The following is a 24,526-nucleotide window of genomic DNA, read 5'->3' on the forward strand; positions in this document are numbered from 1 at the left end:
GATACCTCCCAAGTCCCCTCTGGCTCCCACATAGCTGATTTATTCCCTTGGGGGCAATAGGACATCTACTGAAGCAACTGAGTGTATTAAAAACAGCAATGGAGCATTGATTTTTTTTTTTCCTCCCTCCTGTCAACACTTCCCCCCAACCCCAACCCGACGAGTCACTTTCACTTCAGAATGTTTTCCATTGAAATCAAGATGAAGGATAGTCAAGGAGAGGGTCAGGTACTAAAGCAGGAAAGGGAGAATGAGAGCAGAGAAGGAAGGAGGCAAACAGACACAATCCAGGACCAAAAGTCTACACAGGTCAACTCACATGTTTCTCATCACTTGGGGCAGCTGGAAACGCTGCTCATCCCACAGTGGCTCCTGACACACACGCAGATGGTCGTGCAGAATTGTCCACAGCCAAAGGCAGCCTGGAATGGACATCCTGGATGTTCAAGGTCAGTCCGTGTCCTTCATGCCACAACAACAAGAAAATCAGACTCACACTTTCATCTTGGAGTTTTCTACCTTTCAAATACCTCTCACCAGAAAAAAGAAAAAAAAGGGGGGGGGGTGTGGATCTGGAAGTACACACATAAAAACTGAACAAGAGTTTATCTTCTGAGGGTTGGGGTGAGAGTTGGAAGTGATGGACCTGGACTTTTTACTTTATACTTTTTTATAGAAAGTGTTAGGGTAATAAGTAGTTTTTGCTTCCTTTTGTGCTTTCCATATTTTCCCTAAAGAATGATTTGCTTCCATAATTTTTAAACAAATATGCTTCTAAAAAAAAAGGAAGAAAGATGCTTTCATAAGCATGATCACACTTAATCTTCTCAACACCCCAGTGAGGTGAGCAGAATGGATGGCTCAGGATTTGGGGTCACTCAGACTTGGGTTATGACCCTTCTTTTCACATCTATCAGCTGTGAATTCTGAGCAAGAAGTTTAACCTGTACTGCAGACATGATAATAAAACCCAGTATGTCAAGTTCCTAGGAGAATTATAGCAGATACAACATATTAACCCTTATAAAAATGCTTGGTATGAATAAGTACTCAGTAATTAGAAGTTATCATCATTATTGTTACTATTATCATTATTATTTTAAAAGTTAAGAGATCAATCCTGGAAAATACAGCAACCCAGCTAGCAGTTGGCTAAACCAAAACCAGACTCAAGTTCATCGTGTGGCCACCATATTGCAAGGGATAAAACAGGACTGTCCACACTGCCCACCCTAGAGAGTTTCAGAATGGAACAGGACATCCAGAGCCCACTCTAGAATCAACCTCAGAGAGAAAACTCTGTGAGATCTCTATAGAGGTGGCCATGGGTCTGCCCAGCCCTGAATACTTCCCGATCCAACCCAAAGACCTTTTGGAACAAATAATGCTATTTAAAAATACTTGGAAGAAATAATATATGTTTCTGGTGGGTAGAGCCAGAGACAAAGATTTGAAGGAAAGATAATATTTATGTAGATGTCAGACCTAAAGCTGACTCCCCATTGAAAATTTTTTAAAGATTTTTTTTGTTGCTCATAAAAAGAAACAACAACAAAGAGAGAGTTTGAATATCCTCAAGGCTGCTCTCTGATTTGGTGTCAAAGCAATTCCAAAACGTACTAGTATTTCACTGCACTTTAGGGTGCCCTTTATTGTTTTAATTTTAGATTTTGATCTAAAATCTTTAATTTTAGATCGATCTTTAATCTTCTTAAACATCCATTACGCCATTTAGATTGAGGGCTAAATTCTCTATATTCCAGATTTTCTAGGTTTTTCTGGTCCAGCCTTGGAACAGTTCGCAAAGAGGGTTCACACTGATGCTGCCTGAAACCAGACAGGAGAACCAGGGACAGCAGTGAAGCCAGAGTGGGACCCCATACACCTGCCCAAACACCTGTTCTCATTCACTGCTGCAGGTGGTGACCCCTGGCCTTTCTATGTTTCTATACAGTTTACAGAGCACATTCTTGTACATTATTCCACACCATCCTCTCAACAATCCAATAAAAAGCTAGCATTATTAGCCCCATTTTTCAGCCAAAGAAACTGGAGGCTCAGCAAATTGAAGTGATTTTTCTCAAGGCCATCAGACAGTAAGGAAAGACATAACTTGAACTCCATATTTGGCATCCTTTCTACTTCACCTCAAATGTTGTTTACGCCTCTAATTCCAAACAGAAAAGAGTTTCCCATTTCACCTCTCTACCCGCCAGCACCACAGCTGCCATTCCGCCATACACTCTCCCCTCCAAAACTGCAGAAGCTCAGGTAACAAGCCACAGCAAAATTACCCGACGCTTGCTGGAGTTCTGACCACACTGACAAAGCCCTTGGAAGGCCCTTCTCTATTCGTGATCAATGGGACCGTAGCCAGGACAAGCCTTGCTGGCGCTGAGCTCATCTCGGCCGTGAACGTGCCCGCACAGTGTACACATTCGCTTGTATGCTGAGCACAGAGGATGAAATAATTCTGCACCGTGCCCATTTTTGTGCTGTTAAGGCATACGGTTGCTTTGCAAGCAAAACGGTAGATCTTTCATTTGCCAGTGACATTCCACAAAGTGCTTATAATTCAGTGTTAGCTTATCAGCCGTCCAATCTCCCACTCTAGGGAATGTGTCAACCATCAAAAGGAGTGGAGGAGGTGTGCTGCATCTTAATGGCTTTCATTTCATCAGACTTACTTTCTTAAGGGCATTTAATCAATGAGGACAAGTAGTAGGCAGATTTTTAAATAAATGTGTCACTTTAGGTTAATCCACAGCACAGTTGAATGTATTTGTTTATGCAACTCCCAAATATGTCTCTCTGTTGCTCAGCAGAATTGATAATCTGTAAATCAAAACATGTTACAAGTACTTTTAAACTGTCCCCCAAGGAACAGCTCTATTTGACCTGCCAGAATGGGAGATGTCCAGAAGTTTCAGGTACAAGGGTGTTGAATGTCAGAGCTACTCAGAATGCTTGAGTGAAACGCCAGTTCCATTTACAACAAAGCTTTCTATTCATTCTTCCTTCCTTTCTTTCATTAAACAGGTGAATAATGTACTAAAGAAAAAAAATGCGTTGGGGATGACAAAGAGGCTGGCAAAAGATGGCAAGCTGGGAAGCAAAAGGGACTGCAGGAATTTTAATTTATTCTTGGGGCTATTATTAAATGCAGCAGTGAATAAAAATTAAAAGACTAGAATGATACTGATGGGACTTGCATCATTTTACATTGATTATACCAAGATACTGGCTTCTGTTTATTCTCTCTGCTTTTTGCATCCTTAATGTGGCCCAAACAGAGGAGTTGTAATTGCATAAACCCAGGTCCCACGTCAAAGAGAAATTGCGTTTGCCATCCGTTATCAGCTATCTGAACTGTCAAAATATGATTGTCACATCTGCTGGAAGTGCATTGGCCGGGTTGTGATGTGAATGCGGTTTTGTTATTTTAGATTGATTTTCTTAATGCTGGCCATAAGCGTGCCCATGTGCAGGCTAGCCGATCTTTTCAGTCCTTTTAACAAAGCTTGAACTGTGTTGACATTTGTCCCCAGGCAGCAGTGTCCATTCAGAGTAGGCCCTCTGCTGAGGCTTTTGTTGGAAACACTTAAATAATCTCTTTTTTCTTTCTTTTTTTTTTTTCTTTTCTTTAAACAAAGTGTTTACCAAATAAGATCCAGACTCTATGATCCTTTTGACACTGCAGCTAACAAAAGTTATTCATATTCTGTGGGCTTCATAGCAAGAATCTATTCAATGGTTTCAGGAATCATTCGAATCCCAGGCACAGCCTTAACTACAGCTTTTTATAGATAGCAAAGGATATCCAGATCTATGTGTATGTGACATTGCAGAGGACGCTGGAGGGGGATAAAAACTCACTGTATTATGTCTCTTTCCCCATTTCTTTTTTTTTTTTTTTTTTTTAAAGAAATTCACATTCTTATTTATTGATTGATTGATTGATTGCCGTGTTGGGTCTTCGCCTCTGTGCGAGGGCTTTCTCTAGTTGTGGTAAGCGGGGACCACCCCTCATCGCGCTGCACAGGCCTCTCACTATCGCGGCCTCTCCTGTTGCAGAGCACAGGCTCCAGACGCGCAGGCTCAGCAATCGTGGCTCACGGGCCCAGTTGCTCCGTGGCATGTGGGATCCTCCCAGACCAGGGCTCGAACCCGTGTCCCCTGCATTGGCAGGCAGATTCTCAACCACTGCGCCACCAGGGAAGCCCCCCCCCATTTCTTTATAGATGGCCAAAGAGAAGCTGGATTTCTTGGACTTGGGGAGAGTCATGAAACTGCCAATGCTTGTGAATGACTATCAGAAGAAAAGATGCTCTTCATTTCATTTTATTTTACTGAAAATCGTGACATGTAAATAACGACATATAATCTCTCTGTAGGCCTGGTAAGGGCTCTGTGGGTTTTCCGAAAGCTGCCTCTGCTTCCATAGGGTGCCAGGACCTCAGAGTTTCTAAGACATCCAGGGAGAGGACCCCAGCCCTAAGTGCACCTATAAACATACATAATAGCCAATTTACAACAGAGCTGAGTCAGAATGGAAATTCATGTGCCAGCTTGTAGTACAATTCAGCTCTCAATTCTGAGACAAATTAAATTCATCCTTGTGCATCCTAGTGGTAATGTACAATTAGCCTTCAGAAACGGTCATATATTTTTCTATCCTATAGGAGCCTTTGGAAATTTCAAGGATAACCTCTCCAGTCCCCGTAACAGTAATCTTAAGTGCATATCTCCAAAGTTACATAAATCAAACCATTTGGTAAACTGTGTTGTAACCTTTTTAAACATATCTCCCCGTTAGCTTTAACATCATTATATCCCATTGTGATGAAAATGGGACTCTCTGTATCCAGCGATAATGAAAATAGCTCCTTTATGCAGTTTCTGCATGCAATTATCCAGGCTTTTCTCAGACTCTAGAGAAATCTAAGCTAATTGCTTTGGGACTTTCCTACATTTCCATAAATTCTTTGTTAATTTTTCATGAGACACTGTTATTGCAGTTGCCCTTAAAGTTGCCACTGTATTCAGTCACAGAAAGAAGTCATTACGGAAATGGGGTGATTTGCTGGTGTCCCCACCAGAGCTGGACTCCTTTTGATCCCTATGTATTCTCAGGTGAGGTGGGGCTTTTTTTTTTTTTTTTGGTATAAGATTTTCTTCATCTGAGTTTACTCACAGCTCATCTAAAAGCTGTTCTATGTGGTACATGACCTTGTCATTACAGGGCATGAATTGTGTTTGCATGAATTGTGTTTGCTATCTGACAGTTGGCTCTGGAATTGCTTTTATACCTACTCATCAACCCCAAAGACAAAGAGCTCTGTTTTAAGTGACAGAGGAGGAACCTAAGAAGCCAAGCTTCATGGGGAACGCTCTTAAACTACCTCAGATGTTACATTTGATTTATTGATTGCTTCGAGCCCGGAGTCACAATTTCTGTAGCTTCCAATAAGCACTACCTAAGAACACGTCCAACACATTGAAGAGATTTCAAGGGATGTTTCAGCCTGATTCTCTCCCATGAGCTCCCCTGGGTCCCAGAGCATATTCTCTGGAACCACTAAGGGAAGACAATCTTCCCTCTCTTGTTGTTTTTTTTTTTAATTTGTTTATTTATTTATTTATTTATTTATTTTTATGTTTGGCTGCGTTGGGTCTTCGTTGCTGTGTGCCAGCTTTCTCTAGTTGCAGCGAGCGAGGGCTACTCTTCGTTGTGGTGCGTGGGCTTCTCATTGCGGTGGCTTCTCTTGTTGTGGAGCACGGGCTCTAGGCGTGTGGGCTTCAGTTGTTGTGGCTCACAGGCTTAGTTGCTCTGCGGCATGTGGCACCTTCCCAGACCAGGGCTCGAACCCGTGTCCCCTGCATTGGCAGGCGGATTCTTAACCACTGCGCCACCAGGGAAGTCCCTTCCCTCTCTTGTTGTTAGGCAGGGCTGGATTCAATATAATCAGCTCAACCAGGTGCTCAAAACACCAGCAAAATAAGAGGACTAAAAGCAAAGACACGGAGAGCAAGAAAGAGAGAAAAGTTTAGCTTTGGTTAATTTATCCAGAATTAGCAATTGGAAAATCTAAAAAGAAGCTCTTTTAATTTCAAAATATATGCAAGGACTGTGTTTGACAGTTTTGCCTTCGATTTTTATTGCAAATTACATGGGAGATGGGTAACAATTCATCAATCTATACTCAAGATTTGTGCAGGTTATGGTATGTAGGCTCTACTTCAATTAAAATGATCTCAAAAAGTTGCTCTAATCTTTTTGTTTTGTTTTGTTTATATATGGTTTTACTTGTTAAAGTGTTAGAATGCTACAGAAAAACTGAGTCAGCAGCTATACCAGTGAAAAGAGGAGAAAGAATGAATTGCCCTTTGATTAAAATGATGGTAGTATCAGGCATTTTAACAAGTGTTTTTTTTTTTTTAACTGAAGTATAGTTGATGTACAATGTTGTGTTAATTTCTGCTGTACAGCACAGTGATTCAGTTATATATATATATATATATATATATATATATATATATATATATATATATATATATATATATGTTCTTTTTTATATTCTTTTCCATTATGGTTTATCTCAGGATATTGAACATAGTTCCCTGTTCTATACAGTAGGACCCTGTTGTTTATCCATTCTATATATAATAGTTTGCATCTGCTAATCCCAAACTCCCAATCCATGCCTCCCTCACCCCCTCTCCCCCTCGGCAACCACAAGTCTGTTCTCTATGTCTGTGAGTCTGTTTCTGCCTTGTAGATAAGTTCACTTGTGTCATATTTTAGATTCCACATATAAGTGATATCATATGGTATTTGTCTTTCTCTTTCTGACTTATTCACTTAGTATGATAATCTCTAGGTCCATCCATGTTGCTGCAAATGGCATTGTTTCATTCTTTTTTATGGCTGTGTAGTATTCCATTGTATATATGTACCACATCTTCTTTATCCATTCATCTGTCGATGGACATTTAGGTTGTTTCCATGTCTTGGCTATTGTGAATAGTGCTGCTATGAACATAGAGGTGCATGTATCTTTTTTAATTAGAGTTTTGTCCAGATATGTGCTCAGGAGTGGGATTGCTGGGTCATATGGTAGTTCTACTTTTAGTTTTTTGAGGAACCTCCATACTGTTTTCCATAGTGGCTGCACCAACTTACATTCTCACCAACAGTGTAGGAGGGTTCCCTTTTCTCCACACCCTCTTCAGCATTTGTTATTTGTAGACTTTTTAATGATGGCCATTCTGACTGGTGTGAGGTGGTACCTCACTGTAGTTTTGATTTGCATTTCTCTAATAATTAGTGATGTTGAGCATCTTTTCCTGTACCTACTGGCCATCTGTATGTCTTCTTTGGAGAAGTGTCTCTTTAGGTCTTCTGCCCATGTTTTGATTGGGTTGTTTGTTTTTTAGTTGTTGAGTTGTATGATGCTCTAACCTTGACATTCCTTTGGGCCTTCGTCTTTATGGGGAAGTTACTCTGCCACTTTCAGCCACCTTGAACTCTAGGTTGAAGGCTTTGGATAGCTGACTTCTAAGAAAAGCTCCTACATTCCCTGCAGTTTCTAAAACTGTTCTTGAACATCATCAGAAGAACTTGGCTATATTTAGGGCAAACCACACAGTGCCTGGAATACACCCTTTATTTGGTCACGCTCGTGGTGAGTGTAGCCCTGGCCTCCCACATGCAACCTCAGAGCTGACCTCCCAGAGTATAAAGTGAACTAACTCTCCTGGGTGTGGGCTCTTTGTGATCCTCAGGTCATTCTGGCAGCCCATGTGGGAAAACAGTCCATTTGCAAACACACTCACAGATCAGCAAATGACCAACTGGATGCTCCCCAAGGACCAAAACCCACTGGGAGTTGTTCCAATGGTCTCTCTCAAGGCAAACAGAATAAACAAAATTCTGTGCAAGTGAGAATTAAACCCGTTGCCTTCCAAAGTCATAAAAGCAAAGTTCTCGCAGCCTGATGTCTCCCAGGAGCCCCCCAAGGGGTAACTATTCATCTCAGTGGGCAGTTCAGTAAATATGTGTAAATTAAAGGAAACTGAAAGAGGAGCGGTATTTGGAATATTCTAAGCCTGTTTTCACGGTATCTGAACATTTAACTTGGTATTGAGAAGTCAACTTGGTATCTTTGATGAAGACCACTGCTGTCACTGAAGTTGCTCTAGCATTTCACAGTTGCCAAGGCGCAGACATAGCTTCAATCACACGCCTCTCCAAATCACGATTTGTGTTCAGTCTTCTTTCATCTTCCCATTATATTGGCATTAAAGTATTTTTTTCAATAGTTTTATAAACTTTTTTTCAGAAATTATTGTCTTTGACAGTGTAAATGTTCATCAGCTACACCACGTAACAATAAGAGCATTATGTCATGTGAAGATATTATCACAAATGAGCAAGGCCAGGCTCTGAAGTCACTATTCTTATTTTCATATTTGAAAACTCAAAATTGGATGAGTTTGGAAGTACTCTAATTCAGATATAAGGGAAGCCGGTTAATGAATGGGAAGTTTTTTTCTTAACAGTGAAATTCAAATGGAGTAGTTACTTGCACATCAGCATTCCCTCATGTAATCCTCCTAACAATGTGATTTAAGAAGCATAATTCCACTTTTTCTTTCAACAAGGACGCAGAGATGCAGATCTGTGTGAAGACCCTGACAGGCAAGACCACCACCCTTGAGGTGGAGACCAGTGACTCCATAAAGAATGTCAAGGCCAAAATCCAAGACAAGGAGGGTATCCTGCCTGACCAGCAGCATCTGATTTTTATGGGCAAACAGTGGGAAGATGGTAGAACTCTCAGACAACAACATCCAGAAAGAGTCCACCCTACACTTGCTGCTTCGCGTATAGACAGCACGGTCGACCCTTCCCATAGCCACCTCACCCAGAAATAAAACTGCGATGAGATGATCAAGGGCCAGGTTGACCTACAACCTCCTCCTCCTTCCCCTGCAGGGTGGTCTCCAACTGAACCCCATGGCTCTGGGGGCTCAAAAAAGGCTTCCCTTTCCTGGAAAAGATGGAGGAGGAGGAGGAAGAGAAGAGGGAAGTGGAAGGGGAAGGGGAAGGGGAGAGGAGGAAAGGAAGGGAAGGGAAGGGAAGGGAAGGGAAGGGAAGGGAGAGGGGGAGGGGGGAAACAGCAGCAGAAGCAGCATAATCCCCATCTGACAGGTAATGAAACTGAAACTCAGGGAGGTCAAAGAAATTGCCCCAGATAGCACAGTAAATAACAGAGTCAGGATCCCCATCTGCCTACCTCCAAAAGTCCTTTTATTCTACTCGGCCACATTCAACATGAGCTCCTCCACACCCTTGACCTGCAGCCTTGACCCATCCTGGGAGAACTGCCCACGCGGCTCTTTGGACTCGCACAGTTTTCTATATGAGCTTCTTCCACAGTACCTATAACTCCTCACTGCAGTTTTTGTTTATGTGTCTGATAGGCTGCAAGGTACCTGAAGACAGGTGTCTTGCCCTGTTCATCTTTGTGTTCCTGGCACTTACCCCCATAACTGTCACAGGGGCACATTTATTGCAAGATAATATTATTGCCCAATAAACAAATATAAAGATACTCAAATGTTCACATAAAGAAATGCAAATTAAAGCAACAGTGAAATTTCATTTTTTTAGTTACCAGCTTGGTCAATAAGAGAACATTCTGGGCTTTCTAGGATGGAGGAAAAACAAGGACTCATATTGTGTTGGATGGTGTTAAAACAGTACAATTTTGAACAGCTTTTTGGTAATATCCACCAAAAGTTTCAGTGTACACTCCTTTTCTAGACATTTGTCCTTCAAATGTACCCACGAAAGGGAACAAATATAAGTGTACAAGAATGTGTATCATGGTATTGTTTGTAATGGGAAAAAAATGAAAACTTTCTTAATGTCCTTAATAGGAAACTTTAAATGGTGTGATACATTCATATGTCAGAAAACCATATATCTGAATAAGGGGCAGCCCAACTGCTTAAAGAAAAGGAAGACCTATGTGTACTAAAATAGAAAGATATCCACATGTGTGGAAATACCTAAAAAGGTATACAAGAAACTGGATACAGCTTCATTTTATATTTATCAATATGCAAATGATATTACAACAGTCATGTATATTTTATAATAATTATGCAAAACTACATGGAATTCAATGAATGACATTATTTTTTAAAGTCTGTAAAGTGTCTGGCTCAGGAAATGTCTATTCTTTGCCCCAATCACCTATAACTTTTTAAGAGGCAGTGTGGTAACTTGAAGTGTTTTGTTGTCAGATCACTGCTTAAAATGAAGTCATGGGCTTCCCTGGTGGCGCAGTGGTTGGGAATCTGCCTGCCAATGCAGGGGACACGGGTTCGAGCCCTGGTCTGGGAAGATCCCACATGCCTCGGAGCAACTAGGCCCGTGAGCCACAATTGCTGAGCCTGCGCGTCTGGAGCCTGTGCTCTGCAACAAGAGAGGCCACGATAGTGAGAGGCCCGCGCACCGCGATGAAGAGTGGCCCCCACTTGCCGCAACTAGAGAAAGCCCTCACACAGAAACGAAGACCCAACACAGCCAAAAATAAATAAATAAATAAATAAATAAATAAATTTTAAAAATGAAGTTATGAAAATTACACCTAACCTATCAGCTCCTTATTTCATCATCTACAAAAAATTCCACCTACCTCATAGGACATTGAGGGCATCAATAAATAATAAGCATGAAACATACAACAGTACCTAGCACATAGTAGGCCCCTAATCGTTAAAGTAGATTCCCCATCCTCTTTTCTCCCACACACAGTCACTTCAACATTTATGACCCTTCTCCCCATGGGTGGGAACTTGGAGACTGAAAAAAGGAAAGAAAATTTCACTAGTTAATTTTGCTACTTAGAGTAGACTACAGAAAAGATGTGAAGCTCAATGAAGGAGGGCAAAGAAACAAGTTATAAGGAGCTTCTGGGGTTCAAAAATTTCATATTTATGGCAAGACAAGAAAAATTTAAACATAAAAATTCTTCTCTGCCCTTTGCCCTTCCCTCTCCCCCGCAATGTGCATTGTGTGTCTACATTATGCATCGACCAAACCTCCCCCCATCAGCAGGAATACCTGCTCAACCATAAACAGCAACAGCCTCCTAGCATTAACAAGACAACTCCTTAAAGGATAACATTCCTTCTTGATCTTGTAAAGGGTCACACAACCCACCATGATGATGCTTAAATCTGGATTCTGTAAACTGTCAATAATATGTCATTTAATGTACAGCCTTCTGTCTCAAAAAACTTTTATAAACTGTCTTGACTTCTCACGGGTGGAACAGTTCTCAGAGCTTTCCGAGATGCTCTTCCCGCGGTATAATCCTCAAATTTGGCTTGAATAAAATTTTCTAATTCTTTTTAGGTCGACTGACTAGTTTTTTGTCAAGTGGATTGCAGTGTTTCCACAATGACAATGGTCCTGTTTGCTTTCTAGCTGAGAAAGTTAAGGGTAGCAAATCATTCTAATTTAGGATGACCAACTTGCCCTTGCTTGAGCACTGAGGTCCCGTATGCGGGGAAGCCCCTCAAATCCCAGGCAAACCAGAACAACTGGTCACCCTATAACTTTGCGGATTTGCCTGGTCCTCCCTAGGCTCCTCTCCCCGGTAACCCAGCTTCCCCTGGGCTAATTCTGGCTCTTCTCCCCAGGTGCTTTTCCCAGGAGAAGGCAGGCCTGGACCATTTAGAGCCCACCCAGTCGAGCAGCCTTTCCCAGCAGGGCAGGCAAGCTTTTCTGCAGCCCCGCAGAGTGTGCAGGGCCTCATTTGCACGTCAGTGCCCCTTCAGTTTGCCTTGATTTTGCTGTTTGGCTGGTCGAGGAGTTCTGGGAACTAACAGAAAGGTTTGTGTTGCTGGTGAATGCATGCTATTCACTTTGCTTTGCTATCTGTCACCTCGAATGGTGAGGTTAGACAAACAGTCCCTTGAACTGGTTAAAGGAAAACTAACCCTGCCCAAACAAGGCAGATTTGGATCTTCTCATCCCGGGGTTAATGATAAAGAGATTGGACCTTGGCCTGTGAATCCCAAATCCAGTGCCTATTGAGAAATTGAAAGTGAATTCACTTTTCCTTAAAAGTGGCCACCAAATTAAATGGAGAAAAGGCTTTGTTGAGGTTGAGGTTTATTTTTTAGCTCCATCACCAGCCTCGCTTTCCTGCATTCTGACTGTCCAGGTCAGCGACCTGAAAGTGCCTCGCTCCGCAGCTGGGCTCCGGCAATGCTCTTCTGGCTGAATGCAGGCCCGCGCATTACCCCCTTCCAAACAGCGGTCAGCATTCAGAACAGACAATTGGCTCTTTGAAAATCCACTGGGAAGCTAGCATCCCTGTGCCTCCAGCAGGGAGAAAGGAGCGGGGGAGAGAGAAGAGGGCAACTTTTCGGCTATTAAAACATCCATCACACAGTCTTTTGCTATAATGGGCATCTCCCGGGAATGTGAAGCAGCCCAGGCAAAGGGTATAAACAACTCCTGCCCATTCAGGATCCTTGCAGCATCTCTAAAAACTCTTTGGCTCTCGCACTCCAAACCTCAGCTGGGTGGAAACGAAGTGTCCTGTGCGTCCGCGTTCATGACTCTCATTCCTTTCTGTGTTGACTAGGAATTTTCTCTGCTGCCCTGCAAGAATGGGGCTTTACTTAAAGATACTGTGTCATGTTAAGCAGACAGTCTGTCATTACTTAGTGGCCACAGAATACTGCGGATGCAGTCCTTTTGTTTTTATCAGAGGGGTTGTCAGGATCTGTAATTCACACATCATTAACCGCTTCATTAAGACAGCAGCCTGTGGGCCCTAAACTTGCAGCAGTTTGAAGTCCATACAAGTAAACACTCCTCATCTGAGCCAAAGAGGTAGCCCCCCACCTCCCCGACCCGTGGGAGTGTCTCAAGAAGTGCTGTTTTGTAGGAAAAAAGCTTTTTTCTAACTCTGGAGCATAAATGTGTAAAACATATTCCCTTAAAACTGATTTGAGTTAAAAGCATTACTTTGCAATGAGCTGCGCAATCCCACATCATCCATCAAAACTAAGCCATCACAGGCAGCAATGTGTAGTTACTTAAGCATTTTCATATGCCATAGCCTTTTTATTGGAATAAAAAGCAAGACCATGAAACACACAGAAGGGAAAACATCCAAAAATGTGTACATGGCCCATGACATTGGTATTCCTCTAACACGGATTTTTCTAAGCATCGTTTATATAAACAATGGAGCCAAATCCTATTTTCTTTCATAACGTATGTTTTCTCAGCAGTAGTCTGCAGACCTTGAAATGCAATATGGGGGCTCTGGTTTCCCAGTGAAATCATATGGTTGGTCTGTTTCCTCAAAATAAATGTACCATATGGAACCAGCCCCAGATCAAACTGAAAAATATCTGAAGACCTCTTTGGACCAACACAGCCGATGTATAGACCAGTGTTTTTCAAACTCAGCCCTGAAGGATTCTTCGGATCCTTTCCCTTTGGTTCTATATAGTGGGCTTCCTCTGAAATTTTGTTTGAAGAAAGGGTTCTGTGACTAAAATAAGTTGGAAACACTGTGATTGGACTTGAATTTTTTGACCTCATCAAAACTTTCCTCTCCTTATTGCCATTTTCCTCGGAGCTCTGCTAAATAATTGGCTAAGTAATCTACACTACAATAGAGCTAACACGCAAGGGGTTAAAACAGAATGTGTTTATGCTTTCTGGATAGCATTTGCATTTTCACTGAAGTCTCCAACCTCCTAACCAAGAAGAGTTAAGTACGAACTTCAGGCTCATCAGCCCATGGCAGGGCTACTCGGCAGAATATTTTTGCCGTAGGAAAGGGGTATGGAAGAGGCCTGCCCAGTGCTTAAAATCGTACCAACTTATCAGTTGCTTAAGCAATAATTCTCCAGGTGAGGTGCCCAGACCAGACACATCAGCATCACTTGGGAATCTGGTAGAAATGCAAATTCTCAGGCCCCACCCCAGACTCAATAAATCAGAAATTCTGAGACTGGGGCCCAGTGACCTGTGTCTTAACCAGCCCTGTAGATGATTTTCATGCATGCACCAAGTTTGAGAACCACTGACCTACACCAGTGTTGTAAGTTGGATTTTCTAAAAACAGGGCCTGAGATGGAGAGTCTTTTGAGACTGATGTTAAGAACATGCTCTCAGGAGAAACTTTCAAGAAAGGGTGGAGCAAGATAAGGAAGGGGAAGGAGTCAGGCAAGCAGGTGGGCTCAGGGAAAGTCTTGTTTTGGCCAGATTCACAGGAAGAGGGCTCTGGAGCACAAGCCACACAACAATTATCGCCCCTTAAGGCAAGGAGCCAAACTTTGTTTTATCCTTTCCTTAGTCACTGACTGTGGGGAGAAGGAGGCCTCCCATCAGCTGAGGGTAGTTCTCTGGGGGAAGGGGAAACTGGTTGTCATTAGCAGCTAATAGTCACAGTGGCTGGGGGATGGGGGGTCTGGGTGAGACACCAAACGTTTACTACTATTACTACTACTACTACCACCACCACTACTACTACCATCACTACTATTACTACTACTACCACCACTACTATTACTACTACTACCACTACTATTGCTGCTACTAGTACTACTACTACCACCACTACTACTAACATCACTACTATTACTACTACTACCACCACTACTATTGCTACTACTACTACTACCACCACCACTACTACTACCACCACCACTACTATTACTACTACTACCACCACTACTATTACTACTACTACCACTACTATTGCTACTACCACTATTACTACTACTACTATCACCACCAATGTATAAAGTCAGCTTCAGACAGAGACAAGCTCTATTACCATCATCATGGATCAATTGCATAAGAACTCCTACTCACTACGGACCCTCAGTACCCAATACAATACGGAGCACACAAATACAAAGCAGGAAAGATCTTCAACTCCAGTCTAGCCCTGAATAGCCACCAGAAACCTCATCCTCTTCAGTCATCCTTGAGTAATATGAATACTGGAATAAAGTTGGTTAGAACATGAAGGCAGCAGCCTCTAGGATATGTCAGAGAATCACTGGTTCCGTACAACGTGGGTTTGATGCCCCACACCTATTCCTCCTTTTGTAAAGAAGTGTACCCTGATTTCCCCTGGGAGACTTACTCCTTCCCTGTTTTGTGCTGGTCTTGGTGAAGCTGCAGATCATTGGTCCTGTTCTGCTAGACAAGGTGTGGGCATGTGGCCCACTTTGGGTTGACTGGTCAGTCATTGCGTCAGAGTGACAGGACTGACCAGGTTCAGAGCACATTCTTAGCAGTGACTGAATCTTGAAGAAACACTTGATCAGTTCCTGCTATCAAGGCCTCCATATGGCCTTCCTGAGTGAGACTATTTTTAATTCCTTTAGATCTTTCCAGCTCCATATTCTGCCAATAAATTCTCTTGTGCTTAAGTGGGTCAGTGTTGGTTTTTGTTGCTTGCAACCAAAGAACCCTGACTGACACTCATTCTCAAATTCCTTGAGCTTGAAGGCCCATTTTAAAAAATGTTTTGGTTTTTGTACAGTTATTAAAGCTTGTTCCTGTTTGTATTCCTGCATAACAAACCACTTCGAAAATTGGTGGTATGAAATAGCCACTTTACTAAGTTCATAGATTCTGTGGGTCAGGACATAGCAGGGATGGTTTGCCTCTGGTCCTAAATGTCTGGAACCTCAGCTCAGAAGACTCAAATACCAGGGTGGGTTGAGGGGTATAGGGGTGTCACTCAAGAGTTGGAGGCTGGAGTCATCTAGAGGTATCTTCTCTTACGTGTCAGGTGTCTGAACTTGGGTGGCTTAGAGGCTCAATTCAGTGGGGTTGTTGACTTGAGCACCTACATATGGCTTTTCCACGTGGCCGGGGCTTCCTCACAGCATGGCAGCCTCAGGGTATTCGAAATTCTTACACTGTGGCTCAGGGCTCCAAAGCAAATATGGCAACAAAATGGAAAATGATTGCGAAAAGGCAACTTTATAAACCCAGTTCCATTTTTAAAGAAATTTCTACTATTTTGTTTTAATAGCATATACATGCATTTAAAATAGAACATATGTGTGTGACACTATTCTTCCTACTAATAATATTTAGGGTCACGTGGATTTATGGGATTTATGGACTCATATTTAATTTTCTTTCATCAGTGTCTTATAGTTTTCTGCATACAGGTCTTTTGTCTCCCTAGGTAGGTTCATTCCTAGGTATTTTATTCTTTTTGTTGCAATGGTAAATGGGAGTGTTTCCTTAATTTCTCTTTCAGATATTTCATCATTAGTGTATAGGAATGCAAGAGATTTATGTGCATTAATTTTGTATCCTGCAACTTTACCAAATTCATTGATTAGCTCTAGTAGTTTTCTGGTAGCATCTTTAGGATTCTCTATGTATAGTATCCATGTCATCTGCAAACAGTGACAGCTTTACTTCTTCTTTTCCGATTTGGATTCCTTTTATTTCTTTTTCTTCTCTGATTGACGTAGCTAAGACTTCCAAAACTATGTTGAATAATAGTGGTGAGAGTGGACATCCTTGTCTTGTTCCTGATCTTAGAGGAAATGCTTTCAGTTTTTCACCATTGAGAATGATGTTTGCTGTGGGTTTGTCATATATGGCCTTTATTATGTTGAGGTAGGTTCCCTCTATGCCCACTTTCTGGAGAGTTTTTATCATAAATGGGTGTTGAATTTTGTTAAAAGCTTTTTCTGCATCTATTGAGATGATCATATGGTTTTTATTCTTCAATTTGTTAATATGGTGTATCACATTGATTGATTTGTATATATTGAAGAATCCTTGCATCCCTGGGATAAATCCCACTTGATCATGGTGTATGATCCTTTTAATGTGTTGTTGGATTCTGTTTGCTAGTATTTTGTTGAGGATTTTTGCAACTATATTCATCAGTGATATTGGTCTGTAATTTTCTTTTTTTGTAGTATCTTTGTCTGGTTTTGGTATCAGGATGATGGTGGCCTCATAGAATGAGTTTGGGAGTGTTCCTTCCTCTGCAATTTTTTGGAAGAGTTTGAGAAGGATGGGTGTTAGCTCTTCTCTAAATGTTTGATAGAATTCACCTGTAAAGCCATCTGGTCCTGGACTTTTGTTTGCTGGAAGATTTTCAATCACAGTTTCAATTTCATTACTTGTGATTGGTCGGTCCATATTTTCTATTTCTTCCTGGTTCAGTCTTGGAAGGTTATATCTTTCTAAGAATTTGTCCATTTCTTCCAGGTTGTCTTTTATTGGCATAGAGTTGCTTGTAGTAGTCTCTTAGGAGGCTTTGTATTTCTGCGGTGTCTGTTGTAACTTCTCCTTTTTCATTTCTAATTTTATTGATTTGAGTCCTCTACTTCTTTTTCTTGATGAGTCTGGCTAATGGTTTATCAAGTTTGTTTATCTTTTCAAAGAACCAGCTTTTAGTTTTATTGATCTTTGCTATTGTTTTCTTTGTTTCTATTTCATTTATTTCTGCTCTGATCTTTATGATTTCTTCCCTTCTGCTAACTTTGGGTTTTGTTTGTTTCTCTTTCTCTAGTTCCTTTAGGTGTAAGGTTAGATTATTTATTGGAGACTTTTCTTGTTTCTTGAGGTAGGCGTGAATAGCTATAAACTTCCCTCTTAGAACTGCTTTTGCTGCATCCCATAGGTGTTGGATTGTCGTGTTTTCATTGTCATTTGTCTCTAGGTATTTTTTGATTTCCTCTTTGATTTCTTCAGTGATCTCTTGGTTATTTAGTAACGTAGTGTTTAGCCTCCATGTGTTTGTGTTTTTTACGTTTTTTCCCCTATAATTCATTTCTAATCTCATAGCGCTGTGGTCAGAAAAGATGCTTGATATGATTTCAATTTTCTTGAATTTACTGAGGCTTGATTTGTGACCCAAGATGTGATCTATCCTGGAGAATGTTCCGTGCGCACTTGAGAAGAAAGTGTAATCTGCTGCTTTTGGATGGAATGTCCTATAAATATCAATTAAATCTATCTGGTCTATTGTGTCATTTAAAGCTTCTGTTTCCTTATTTATTTTCATTTTGGATGATCTGTCCATTGGTGTAAGTGAGGTGTTAAAGTCCCCCACTATTATTGTGTTACTGTCCATTTCCTCTTTTACAGCTGTTAGCAGTTGCCTTATGTATTGAGGTGCTCCTATGTTGGGTGCATATATATTTATAATTGTTATATCTTCTTCTTGGATTGATCCCTTGATCATTATGTAGTGTCCTTCCTTGTCTCTTGTAACATTCTTTATTTTAATGTCTATTTTATCTGATGTGAGTATTGCTACTCCAGCTTTCTTTTGATTTCCATTTGCATGGAATATCTTTTTCCATCCCCTCACTTTCAGTCTGTATGTGTCCCTAGGTCTGAAGTGGGTCTCTTGTAGACAGCATATAGATGGGTCTTGTTTTTGTATCCATTCAGCGAGCCTGTGTCTTTTGGTTGGAGCATTTAATCCATTCACATTTAAGGTAATTATCGATATGTATGTTCCTATGACCATTTTCTTAATTGTTTTGGGTTTGTTTTTGTAGGTCCTTTTCTCCTCTTGTGTTTCCCACTTAGAGAAGTTCCTTTAGCATTTGTTGTAGAGATGGTTTGGTGGTGCTGAATTCTCTTCACTTTTGCTTGTCTGTAAAGCTTTTGATTTCTCCATCAAATCTGAATGACATCGTTTCCAGGTAGAGTAATCTTGGTTGTACGTTCTTCCCTTTAGTCACTTTAAGTATATCATGCCACTCCCTTCTGGCTTGTAGAGTTTCTGCTGAGAAATCAGCTGTTAACCTTATGGGAGTTCCCTTGTATGTTATTTGTCATTTTTCCGTTGCTGCTTCCAATAATTTTTCTTTGTCTTTAATTTTTACCAATTTGATTACTATGTGTCTCGGCATGTTTCTCCTTGGGTTTATCCTGTATGGGACTCGCTGCACTTCCTGGACTTGGGTGGCTATTTCCTTTCTCATGTTAGGGAAGTTTTCAACCATAATCTCTTCAAATATTTTCTTGGGTCCTTTCTCTCTCTCTTCTCCTTCTGGGACCCCTATAATGCGAATGTTGTTGTGTTTAATGTTGTCCCAGAGGTTTCTTAGGCTGTCTTCATTTCTTTTCATTCTTTTTTCTTTATTCTGTTCTGCAGCAGTGAATTCCACCATTCTGTCTTCCACATCACTTATCCGTTCTTCTGCCTCAGTTATTCTGCTATTAATTCCTTCTAGTGTAATTTTCATTTCAGTTATTGTATTGTTCATCTCTGTTTGTTTGTTCTTTAATTCTTCTAGATCTTTGTTAAACATTTCTTGCATCTTCTCGATCTTTGCCTACATTGTTTTTCCGAGGTCCTGGATCATCTTCACTATCATTATTCTGAATTATTTTTCTGGAAGGTTGCCTATCTCCACTTCATTTAGTTGTTTTTCTGGGGTTTTATCTTGTTCCTTCATCTGGTACATAGCCCTCTGCCTTTTCATCTTGTCTATCTTTCTGTGAATGTGGTTTTTGTTACACAGGCTGCAGGATTGCAGTTCTTCTTGCTTCTGCTGTCTGTCCTCTGGTGGATGAGGCTATCTCTCCTTTTTTTTTTTTTTTAATTTTTTTTAAGTACTTTTTTTTAATTAATTAATTAATTTTTGGCTGTGTTGGGTCTTTGCTTCTGTGCGAGGGCTTTCTCTAGTTGTGGCAAGTGGGGGCCACTCTTCATCACGGTGCGCGGACCTCTCACTATCGCGGCCTCTCTTGTTGTGGAGCACAGGCTCCAGACGCGCAGGCTCAGTAGTTGTGGCTCACGGGCTTAGTTGCTCCGCGGCATGTGGGATCTTCCCAGACCAGGGCTCGAACCCGTGTCCCCTGCATTGGCAGGTGGATTCTCAACCACTGCACCACCAGGGAAGCCCCTATCTCTCCTTCTCTTTATTTGCTTTGTGGCTGGTCAATGTTACCATGGTCTCTGGGGGAAACATAACTCTGAATATTTCTTTTAAAGTCTAGTGATTTCTTGGCAGGGTGCAGGGGAGGGCTCTAATCAGGGGAAAAAAATCTCTTGTGACAATAAAATGCAGATAACTACTTCACTTTGACTCTTTTATATATAGGTCACAAATTATGACACAGCCTAGCTATAATTCATCAAAATATTCAGGCTGCAAAATTGCAACTGGTGCAAAGATATCATTAACTTTCATTTACAAACAATGGCTGTGTTGCCTTCTCCCTGAATCACCTCAAGTCATTCTATTTTATTTTCATGAGTTGGCCTTTCATCTTCCACGGATACATTTCTGTTATGCAACATCTAACAAGAGGAGATTACTGAAAGTCTCCTTATTTTTCTTTTAAAGAGCCTCCTGGATGATTACTGTATTTGCTCATCAGAAAATGGAGTATGAGAACATTCTAATATTTGCCTCTCTAAGGGCCTCATAAAAAGAGATTGAGCTATTCTCCAACCCCCCTACCTGCCCCCCAAACACTCCTATCACTACCACACACATACAATCTTGCCACTATCCTCAGTCTTAACCTAGAAATATTCCTAGAAGGAAGAGATTTAATTAAGCCTAGTGACATTAGTTAGGTGGCTCTTTGCCTGGGAGGAGTAGCCAGGGAGCATGTTAATTCTGATTTCTGATATAATACTGATTCAGCCATATTAATGTTGTGAACCAAAGCTTGGACAATTTTTCAGAGTGTAGAAAATGTGACTTGATATCCTTAAATATCAACTAGCAGCTCTGGGCTTAATTGCTGATGCTTTGGTGCTTGTACCGAATATCTAGTTATGTTGATTTTTAAATATTTTTCAAGATGCTCAGCAATTGCACAAAGATAATTGCGAAAAATCAAGGAAGTATTCCAAAAGTATATGGAATAGTAAAATATAATGTCTGCCTTGTACCAAAAAGGTAGAGATTACCTGAGGTAAGTTTGCAAATTTCAAAGAAGATTTATAGATCTTGATACTTCAAAGATTTATTCTTTCAGTAGGGCCACCTTTATACTTGATGTAATATAACTTTACAGAGACTATAAGAAACAGAAAGCAGAAAATAGGAATACTTCTATCACTTTCCTGTGTGTTAGTTTTACTCCCTAACAAGCGAGCTCCTTGGCATCTGGAAGTTTGAATCTTAATATATATTTTTATGACATATAAACTGTTTAGCTCAATGTTATATTCAAAATGAGTTCTCCAAAAGAAGTTCTTGTCTGAGTGGATCCTGATTCTGACACTTCTGAGACCAGATGATACTTAAACCTTTTCCTGCTTCTTTGCTTTCTTTATCTAGTTATTTTCAAATTCTTCTTTAAAACTCAGCAGGGACAGCCCTGTGTAGAATGAATCTAGCAATATTTTCAACCGATGCACACAGAACAATTTCAATGACTTGGGAGAATGCTCATTAAATAATGTTATTCAATGATATCACAATGCAAAACTATTTCCTGACAAATCTGTTCATTTGCAAACCAGTCCAATTTTCCACCCCTTTGTTACTGCCCCATCAAACCTGGAGAAACAGCTTAGAGCTCTGCTTGCTGATGGATCATCAATGATTGGCCCAATGTTAGAATCTGATCTAAGGGAGTCAATTATATTCTCTCTCTCACTGGAATATTTTTTTCTACTTCCTTTTTAAAAGTTTTAACATTTACATACCATTTAGTATGTAAATTTACATTCGTTTTAGTGTACAATTCTGTAAATTTTGACAAATGCATAGAGCCGTGTCACTACCACCATAATCAGGATACGGAACATTTTCATCATCCCCACTGACCCTAAAAAAATTCTCTTACACTACATCTTGGTAGCCAAATAGTGTCACCACTATCTCCCAGCAATCATGGATATGTTCTTCACTCCCATAATTTTGCCTTTCTGAGAATACTATATAAATGGAATCATGTAGTATGTCACCTTTTGAATCTGGCTTTTTTACTTAGCATAATGCATTCTAGATTCATTCCTCTTGTTGCACATATAAACAGTTTATTTTTTATTACTAAGTAAGTAGTATTCCATTGTATGCATGTACCACAATTTGCTTATGCATTCCCAGTTGAGGGACATTTGGGTTGTTTCCAGTTTGAGGAAATTATGAATAAAGCTGCTATAAAAAGTTTTTTTCATTTCACTTGGGTAAATAGGTAGAATGAAAATTTCTGCTTCATATGGGAAATATATATTTAACTTTATAAGAAACTGACAAACTATTTTCCAAAATAGCTGTGCCATTTTGCATCCCAGTGGCAACATATGAAAGTTCCAGTTGCTCTACATCTTTGCCAGTTTTTTTAACCGTTCTAATAGGTACGTAATGATATATCTCACTGTGGTTTTGATTTACGTTTCTCTAATAATTAATAATGCTGAGCAGCTTTTGATGTGTTTGTTTGTCATCTGTATGTATTGTTTGGTAAAGTATCTTCAAAACTTTGCCCATATTTTAATTAGGTTGTTGGTTTTCTTATTATTCAGTTATAAGAATTTTTTATATATTCTCAGTACAAGTGTTTGTAGGTATGTGTTTTGCAAATATTTTCTCCCAGTGTGTGGCTTGTCTTTTCATTCTCTTAACAGTGTCTTTTGCACAGCAAACATTTTTAATATTGATGAAGTCCCAATTTATCAACTTGTTTTCTTTTATGGATTATGCTTTTGGTGTCATACCTAAAAACTCTGCCTAACCCAAGATCACAAAGATTTTCTCCTACGGTTTTTTTCTAAAAGTTTCATAGTTTTATATTTTACCTTTAGATCTATGATCCATTTCTAGTTACTTAATGTTAAAAGTGTCTCATTGGAATTTGAGCTCAGAGGCCCAGAATGAAGTCATCAGTTGATGAAAGACTTCTAAATAAATGGTTTTGATATAGATTTGGGGATGGCTGCCATGTTGTACCAAGTACAAGCTTAATAAGCAAAGAGAAGCAGGAATGAGAGAGATCATGTGATCTCTGAGCAGTGATAAGTGTAAATTAGGATCTTGAATTTCCCATTCTATTTCCCCTGGGGCCTGTCTGAAATCCTTCAATTACCCCTTACCCCCGTAGCCTGAGTTAGCCTCAGGGGGTTTCTGATCCTTGCCAACAAATGAACTTTGACAGGAACAACCCTATACCCAGTGTGATGATTTTAATTGAGTGTGTGTGTTTGCGCGTTTAAGTAATTTTAAATAACACAACTTGAATATGTAGAGAAAGTATATAATTTCTTTCTTTTGTCTACGGATGCTCTGTTCCTCCTCTCTAGCACCCAGATGCCGTTGCTTAAGAAAACATCAACTAAATTAACTGTCAGATTTAACATTTAGTTTTATCTTATAAATCAAACTCCTTCTTAAAGTGTTATTGGATAAAATGCTAATCTTTCAAATATCCTCCTACTCCCTCTGCTTCTCTGCAGAAAGTAGAAGTGGTTGTATGAATATGGGGGAGGGGGAGGCTCACTGACCTCAGGGCAGAAGGGATAAGGCATGTTCTTCCAGCTCCTTGGCCTTCCTTGCCTCTGGAGCAATGACCTCACCACCTGGATGCTACTAGCCCCAATGCCATCATAGCATCTATCTGCAGCTGGTGGAGCTGGTCACTGGTCTCTCAAAGCTTAGACAAGCCTGGCAATCTAGATCCCTCTCAGGTCTTACAATTTCCACCGAGTCCCAACTTGAGCTCTCAACCTTGTGTGACAGAGACAGCCTGCCATCACTGTGGTAGGCCCATTTGACAGTCTCCACAGTCACTCTGAATTACTTCTGGGTCCTGCTTTGCCATACGGGAACCAAGGACAGCTCCAAAGAGATGCACTTTAGGACCTCTCTCTGCCTGAGCAGCCTGTCTGAGCACAGAGGTAATTTTGCTGTGACTTCACCTCTGATCTGCAGTAGCCAGCCTGGCAAACTCCTCCCACACACCCAGCAGACATCAGAAGGCGGGGGTGGGCAAGAACTCTGTTGCTGTGAGCCTCACTTTTCTAACTCACCTCAGGGCACACATCTGATCTCTCCCCTACTTCTCTTTCCTTCTTTCCCCTAAACAATCTGGGGATGGAAGAGAGTCATGGTCTTATGGTCTGGCCCTCCATTAGGCAATTTTTCTGATCTAGCTGATTAAGTGTGGACTTTGATATACTCAAGTAAGGAGACAAAGGATTTAGACATTTCTTTCTCAAAGCAATATCCTGGTTTTCAAGACTATTGACTTGCTGCAAATCCTATTTTTGAAGATCAGAAGTTGAGTAGTATCTCATTTTTTCCTGTCTGCTTTCATGGTAGATGGATAGGTGGATACCTCGGACAGAGTTAAGACTAAGGTCAAGTGCTTAGAAAGACAAAAGAAGGGCTTCCCTGGTGGCGCAGTAGTTGAGAATCTGCCTGCCAACACAGGGGACACGGGTTCGAGCCCTGGTCTGGGAAGATCCCACATGTCGCGGGGCAACTGGGCCCGTGAGCCACAACTACT

The 24,526-nt window shown here is 40.8% G+C and overlaps 1 long non-coding RNA gene across 2 annotated transcripts in view; it reads right to left on the reverse strand.

Annotated features, from left to right (window-relative positions):
• LOC133089898 (uncharacterized) overlaps positions 1-24,526 on the reverse strand; it is a 704,715-nt gene that overhangs the window by 675,367 nt on the left and 4,822 nt on the right. For both annotated transcript variants that reach the window (XR_009700764.1, XR_009700763.1), the window contains exon 2: positions 320-462. This is a non-coding gene — a long non-coding RNA (uncharacterized LOC133089898). The remainder of the gene's footprint in view (positions 1-319; positions 463-24,526) is intronic.

The sequence above is a fragment of the Eubalaena glacialis genome, chromosome 4 (assembly GCF_028564815.1).
Source record: "Eubalaena glacialis isolate mEubGla1 chromosome 4, mEubGla1.1.hap2.+ XY, whole genome shotgun sequence".
NCBI classification, from domain to species: domain Eukaryota; kingdom Metazoa; phylum Chordata; class Mammalia; order Artiodactyla; family Balaenidae; genus Eubalaena; species Eubalaena glacialis.